General features: G+C 38.9%; 2 pseudogenes; both read left to right on the forward strand.

Moving 5' to 3' along the window:
• Positions 1 to 702: 702 nt before the first annotated feature.
• LOC111825985 lies at positions 703 to 830 on the forward strand (annotated as a pseudogene).
• Positions 831 to 7,083: 6,253 nt separating this feature from the next.
• On the forward strand, positions 7,084 to 7,849 carry LOC102432080 (annotated as a pseudogene).
• The last annotated feature ends 376 nt before the right edge of the window (positions 7,850 to 8,225 follow it).

An 8,225-nucleotide genomic window follows, 5' to 3' on the forward strand; every position in this document is an offset into this window, starting at 1 on the left:
CCTGATTTCTACTCTCTATAATTCTACCTTCATCCATCTGACCTTCTGATAAATAAGATATTTCTAGGTATACCATGAAGGGTGTATCTTGGAGAGAAGACTCTGTGGCTCAAGTCACTAGAAATGTCTACCCTCTTACATAAATTAATAAAATTTTCATCTGGTTTACAAACTGGACTCATATAAATTTTATTTTATGGTTTGGTGGGATCTGACTGCTTCCTAGACCAGGAAGAAATAAGGTGGCATACTATTGTTTCTTTTTTTCTCTCACTTTATATTCAAAAGGAAAATCAATACATACATGTTAAAAGCACTTAAAACTTTTTTAAAATCTTGATAAATATGGATGGAGAAATCTGAAATAGGAAAAAATCTGAGTCACAGGACACTGCTAATGGAACAAAGTTTTATTTCATACATGTATATACAATAACCTGCTAACAAACTTTTGTAAATATGAGTGTTGAATTTACTTTATTTAATAAACAATTCATGTGTAATTAGCCAAAACCATTTTATCACAAACAGTTACACCAATGCACAGAGTTCTTCATGCCTGGTAAATTCCCTGACATTGAAGAGACAGTTTCATCTGTATCTGTGTGTTGTAAGTAGCACTCTCTCTATTGCAATTGAATAAAACTCAAACTAAACTCATTTAAGCAGAAAGAGGAAGTTAGGATAAAGATTTCTCACAGATGTCCCTGACCTAGCTAGAGTTGTCCCGGTTTGGTGGTGCTTGTCTCATATCAGCCAGGGACAAAGTAACTCCTTGTTTATCCCAGCTTGTTCTGTGCCCATGTCTGGTTCATGTCCTGGGCACATGGGGGAGGGGGAGGTTTCCCCAAAATCCAAAGTCAGAAATCTGACTGGCTGAGTCTTAGAAACCACTACAATAAGAGAGACAGTTAGTGAATTCTGTCATGCTTCTCTCTGCTCATTGGCTTTATCCTTCTCCCTTACTGCAAACTGACTTTCTCCATGTAATGGAAAACATGGCTAACAATGACTTCAGAGCCTTATATCTTACTTTTTCAAGTATTTAACAAAAGACTGGTCCTTCTTCTCCTTTTCTGTTCTAAAAGATAGGGCTTAGACTCTGATTAGTTTGACTTGGGTCAGGTGATCATTTATTGATCAATCAGATGCAGCCATGGGTGAGCTCATGGTGTACCAGTATTGGGGCTCCTATGATAACCAAGTGGATGTAAAAGGCAGTTTCCAGAAGAAAGGAGCTAAGGAGATAATCCAAATATATGTATGCTATCTTGAGTATAGGTGTTTTCTTGGGATAGATCCATAAATTTCTTCAATTCTCTAGGGATCCTGACCTCAAAATGTTGAACTACTGCCTCAGTACAACATATGTCCTTGAACATTCTCTCACACCAGAGCAGATAAACATATACTCCCCTCAATATTTCTATACTACATTAGTATGTAAACTTTCTTAAAGATTGTACAGAGTAAATACAATAAAACCCACAAATTCTAAGTTATTAAAATCAAATTAGCAACTTTATCATGCCAGATAGGCACATTTCATAGTCAATCTCCTGGAACTGTTTGACTGTTTTTCTAGTTATGTATTACCAGTTTACTCTAATGGGAGGTGCTAATCATGTTATGGATGTGATCTTTGATTAAGGTCTGACAATCATAGTTCCAAGATTTATACTAGTAAAAAATGGAGCATGAACTATTTCAGATCAAGAACCAAAACTCAGCTAGAGAAATCTTTGCCTCTGTCCTTGATTACTCTTAATATATGTTATAGTTAAGGATTTTTTCCAATACCTGAGCTTACTTTTGGAAACTGCAACTACTCTCATGACCTCCTTATTCAGCTTTTATTATACAGTCCACAAAAAGTATGTCTTAATAAACTTGGCATACACACTTGATAAAATAGGTAGTTTTCTGTACTCACCTAAAATCATGTCTAAAGAATATTCAAGTTAGGGTAGATTATATTGTATATGACTACACCAATTGTGAAGCATTTTCTTATAATCCATCTGCATTATCCAAATTTAGTGTCCTCACAAACAGAGACAAAATTCTGAGAGTTTTCAAGCATATAGCTAAGGAATTAGTAGATATGGAATATTTAAGTCAATTTGCTAAAAGATTATTTTTTTATGAGTGGCAATACTTATAATATTATAACCAAAGTCAATGGGAAATAAGGAATCAGGTTACAAACTGTTTTGATAGATGTGTATCATTAAGTAGAGTACTAAAGAGATCTGAAGTGAACTAGATTTTAGACCTGGCTTTACCTCCATTCTACTTTTGTAACCTGGTTATATGATTTATCCTCTTCAGTCATGAACTGTCAAATGAGAGTGGTGACCTCCAACTTAGCCATCTTCCAGTTGTGACTCCTCATATCTTATTTCTATTTATCACTTAAATTAGATTTAGTAGCAAATAACAAGGACCCAAAATAACTGTGACTAAAACAAGGTAAAAATTTATTTCTAACATAAAAATTGAGAAGTAAGCAATCTAGGGCAGCACTGCTTCACAAAGCCCTCAAGAACCCAAGGTCCTTACAACCCTAGGGTATGGCCCTCATCCTTGTCATCTAAAATAGTGGCTAGAGCTCCGGTCATCATACTTGTGCTTTAGGCATCAAGGTGAAGAAAAGGAAAATAAGATAGGAAACAAAGAGAACACACTGGCCATATTTTAAGGAAGATTCTTGGAAACGGCCACGCATCATTTCTGATAATATTCCATTGGCCACACTGAGTTGCAAGGGAAACTGGGAGATGTATTTTTCATTTTGGGTGGCCATGTTCTCAACTACAGATGGGGAGAATGGTTACTGGGGAGCACCTTGCAGTATCAGTCACATACATCATCTTAAAAAGTCAACATTTTTCAAAGAGTAACAGGAAATCTCATTCAATACTTAGCGGTAGTGTTATCTATTTCCATAGGATTTAAGACCTTTCTATTTCAATTCATTTCAATAAACATTTCATTGTTTTCCTTTGCCAGTCACTGTGCCAAACTCTGGGAACACAAAAGTAAATAAGACAGACTTATGCCCTGTTCTCATGGGGCTTACATTAGAATGGGGAAGATCATAAATAAGTAATTATAAGTGTGAAAATTATTACATAAGGAAAAGAGCAGGGTGCTTTTATATTTGTGACAATTTACCCACCAATATTTCTAACTTTCTGGACAAGGGAAGAACATAATATCTATTACCCATATTTGTCACAAAGGCCAAAAGGGAGTTTTCTAGGACATTAACTAGTTCCTTGCTCCCCTACCCTCTTTCCTGCTCTTTCTAGCATTCTATGTTAATTAGACTTTTTTGCATTACTCTAAAAGCTTAACCACTGGGATAAAAAGATAGAACTGAAACTGCATGAAAAGGGAAAAATTCTCTCATACAATGTAACTTGAAGAGAGAAAAAATTATTCATCAAATGTTTTAGTGCAGATAACAATGACATCAGTGGTCTTGAATTATTTAATACTTTGTTCCACAGTGTCATTTATGAGCAATGTCTTTTGCAATTCAGGATTAGAAGCATCTTAACTTTGCATTTCATTTACCCTGGTCACGTAGTTTTCAATTATACATTGTCCACGTTGGCTATGCTTCAATTCCTGTTTTCAAGTTATTAAAACCCTTCTTTGTTGAACCTGAGCAAAATACAACAGAATACATGCAAAATACAAAAGTAGAAAAAAATGAAAATAAGTAAACAATCACCCCCAAATAAATAACCCACAATCTAAAACATTGATCTTGTTATACAAAAAAGCAATAAAGCAAGTAAAAAGAGCTAAAAATTATCAGCAAACAAAAATTTGTGAATAATTCTTTGTGATGAAAATATGTTCAAAAGTATTTCTCTCTGAAGTGAAGGTGTTATGACATTAATGGACTTGGTGGATGAGTTTAGATGCTGAGGAGAAGGAGCTTGAAATAATACCAGGGAAAGGTATGGTTCAGCAGCAAGGGCTGTGAGACTAAAAAGAATAAGTAAAAGAGAGCCAATGAGGAAGATGAGATCATAAAAGCAGTCTGTTTGAGGTTCAGTTTTGAGATTTGTATAAGTAAAGTGAAAACTTTTCCATTTCAGGAACTGGAATTATGTTGAAATGAATTTTGATAAAACTCACCATTTAAACTTTATGAGTATGAGCCCATAATTGCTACCTATCCATTATATAGAATGTACCCACGAAATTCTGCTGGCTGAATTAGTCATAACCCATTGGTATATTTTTAGAACATTTAGATATATTGGTTGTCTAAACATTTCAGGCAATGTTATTCAAATGTACCACAATCAGAATACTTCAGCAGTTTTCTCCATTTCTAATTAAGCACTAAAACATTACAAACCACTTAAAACATTTCATAAAATAGATTTTGGTGAATTATGTTTTATTTATTCTAAAAGAATTTGACAATAGCTTAACTAAAACAGTGTTGACACTGTTTTTAATGTTAATGATACTCCCCTTCAATAGAAATAAATATTGACTTGGTTATTTATTTATTCACCCAACAATTATCAGCATCCCTATGTGCAAAGCCCTGTAGTAAGACATGTGGGGAATATTCAGATAAATCAGACAAGGATTCTGCTCATTCTAATATCACAGTTAATTTGGGAGGCTAAAACAGATACATAAATAGCTATAACATGAAATAGGAAGTGGTAAATGCTAAAAGAGATGTGAGCATAAAGTTCAAGAACAGTGAGAATATATTGCCATCAGAGATGTACAGGAAAGGCTTTGTGGAGAAAGAACATTAATGCTGAATTCATTCTGTCTTTCAAAAAAAAAAATCTACTGGAACGGTCCCAGCCCTCAACGAAGATGCAGTCCAACAGGGAAGGCAGACAATGAGCAAATAAAAATTTGAGAGTATAGTGCTACAGGGAAAGGGAAAGAGCTTGGTGAAATCAAGAAATGGGTAAAAATGGGACAATGTGGGCAGAGTGTAATGAGAAAAGGGGATAGTGATAGGAGATGAAGTCAAGGGGTAGGTAAGGTTCAAATCATATAAGACCATGTAGGCCATAGTTTGGATTTTACTTTGGGAAGCCTAAAGGGTTGAGCAGGAGGGTAACACAATCTGGTTTGCATTTTTAAAAGATCACTGTGGCTTCAGGGTGGAGAAGATGCTGAGATAAGAGTGAGAGCACGAACACCTCTCACTCAGGAGGCAACTGGAAGAATTCAGATGAAAGATCATGATGACTTAAATTCTACTGATAGCCAGGGGCCTAAAGATAAGTGGATAGATTTGAAATTTATTGTGAAGATAGAACCAAAAGAACTTCCTAATGGATTGCACATGGAATGTAAAGGGAGCAGAGGAATTAAACATGACCTTAAGCTTTTGGCTTATGAATGGCAGTGACATTTAATGAAATTGAGAAGGTGTGCAGAGGAAGTGGGGCTGAGGGGAGAGATAAACAAGAATTCTAATTTGACCATGTTAGGTTTGAGATATCTGTTGGAAATCCAAGTAGAGATAGCAAGTAGACAGTTACATATACAAATCTGGAGCTCAGTGGAGACATTAGGCTAAGAATATAGATTTGTGGATGATTAGCATATAGATGTATTTAAAGCCATGGGCCTGGATAAAATCAATAAGGAGAAAGTGTTGATAGAATAGGACAGAGACTGAGGACCAGGTACTGGAGCACTTGAAAGATGGACAACATTTTGATAGGCAGAGATGAAAAGGGCATGTAACAGGAAATAATAAAGTAAACAAAAGCTCAGAGAAAGGAAAGTGTTTAGCAGAAGTGAGGAAGCATGGGTAAGCCATTTAGGGAGAGCCTATAATAGATATCAAGTCCTAGATTTGGTCCACTGACTTCACTAAAGAATTTTGGAAGGTTTTTAATTTGTGAATCAGTTCTGCTCCTGATAATATCCAATGGCTCTTTTGTGACCATATTTCTCTATATAACAACTATAAACCCTGGACAAGATCTTTTTTTAATCCTATCTTAAAACACTGGACAACAAACAAAAGCACACAAATACTGGAAGGGGTCAACATATGAAAGACAATATCAGCTCTTTGTGAGTTTCCCATATTTATTTTACAGCTTTTGCCTGAAGGCAAGTCCCAGTCTTCACCAAGCAGAGCAGTTAAACCCTCAGTCTTATTAACTTGAAGAACCAGAGGACAGAGTTTAGTTTAGAGTGAGGTGGGGAGATGGAAATCTCTGAATGGAGACAAACAGAAAGGGAATACTTTACGTTCTGTATTTAAACTTTGCCTAAATCGTGGCTGATCTTAAAAGTACACATGTGCAGGGCAGACTCCAAGAAGACTAAGCAAGGTTAAAAAAAAATCTGAACCAAAATTTCAGCTGCTGCCCACCGTAGGGGAGACAGTCTGGAATTTGAGCTCCTGCAAGTTAACTGCCTGCAAAAACAAACATAAAGTTCCTTTGGAGGAACGGAACAGAATCCAGAATCTCCAAAACGTGTCATTTACAATATCCAGAATACAATCCAAAATTATTAGTCATATAAAGAAATAAGAAAACATGACCCGTACTCAAGAGAAAAAAGCAATCAGTGGAGAGAACCAATGAGAACGACCCAGATGTTGAAATAACAGACATAAGGAAAATATGCTTGTAATGAATAAAGCTGAGGAGTGAACTCATCACTCTGAATCTTGGGAGAATGAATCTTTTTTTAAAAATATATATATTTTATTGATTTTTTACAGAGAGGAAGGGAGAGAGATAGAGAGTTAGAAACATTGATCAGCTGCCTCCTGCACATCTCCCACTGGGGATGTGCCCACAACCAAGGTACATACCCTTGACCGGAATCAAACCTGGAACCTTTCAGTCCACAGGCTGACACTCTATCCACTGAGCCAAACCGGTTTTAGCAAGAATGAAGCTTAAATCAGTGTATAAGATTAACTTGAGGCCTCAGTCCCGGCTGCTGCCCCTGCAGGTTACATAACCGGTTATGGGCTCCGAGCGGCCCCACTTCCAGCTCCCTGCAACCCCAGGATGCGCTGAGCCCCACAGCACTGTCCACCATCCGCCGCCACTGCCCGCTCCCGCCCGGAGTGTGAATGACAGAGGTGGTGCCATCCAGCGCCCTCAGCGAGGTCAGCCTACGCCTCCTCTGCCACGATGACATAGACACTGTGAAGCATCTGTGTGGCGACTGGTTCCCCATCGAGTACCCAGACTCATGGGATCGTGACATCACCTCCAACAAGAAGTTCTTTTCCCTTGCTGCAACCTACAGGGGTACCATTGTAGGAATGATAGTAGCTGAAATAAAAAGTAGGACCAAGATACACAAGGAGAATGGAGATATTCTAGCCTCCAACTTCTCTGTTGACACACAAGTTGCATACATTCTAAGTCTCGGAGTAGTGAAGGAAATCAGAAAGCACGGCATAGGTTCTCTTTTACTTGAGACTTTAAAGGATCACATATCCACCACTGCCCAGGGCCACTGCAAAGCCATCTACCTGCACGTCCTCACCAACAACAACACAGCAATAAGCTTCTACAAAAACAGAGATTTCAAGCAGCACCACTATCTCCCCTATTACTATTCCATCCGTGGGGTCCTCAAAGATGGCTTCACTTATGTCCTCTACATCAATGGTGGCCACCCTCCCTGGACCATCTTATATCCTTTTCTTCTCAGGGGATATACCGCCAGGCCCACAGCCTGCTCTGCAGCTTCCTGCCATGGTCGAGCATCTCCACCAAGGGTGGCATTGAATACAGCCGGACCATGTGATGCCAGCCGGGCAGCCTCCAACAGGTCCCACCCCTTGGCGCCCTGCAGAGCCCACCTTCCTGGTCATTTGACCTTAACTGTATTCTGCAGAGGAGCTGGCCCATCACCTGCCCCAGCTGCAAGCCCGGTGCTACATGGGCTTGGGAGCAGAGCGTCCTGGGGCGGGTATGCCCGGTCTCCAACAGGCTCTTCAGCCCTCCTTCCTGCTCTGGAAACCTCTGCCCTTGCCCTGGTCTGGCCCCCATGTGAGTGCACCAGCCTTATAGGCTGGCCACAGTGTTCATTGTGGTCAGTTGCTTCTGCTGCCCTGGGAGTATGGGGGCAGGAGAGGGCTTCCTTCCGTGCACGTCCTCACTGGCCTCTTCCCCCGCACTGCCCGTTCCTTCCAACTCCTTCCTCCAAAGCCGGAATTAACTTCTGGGAGGGAGGAA

This window comes from Myotis lucifugus, unplaced genomic scaffold, assembly GCF_000147115.1.
Source record: "Myotis lucifugus unplaced genomic scaffold, Myoluc2.0 scaffold_49, whole genome shotgun sequence".
Taxonomy (NCBI): Eukaryota; Metazoa; Chordata; class Mammalia; order Chiroptera; family Vespertilionidae; genus Myotis; species Myotis lucifugus.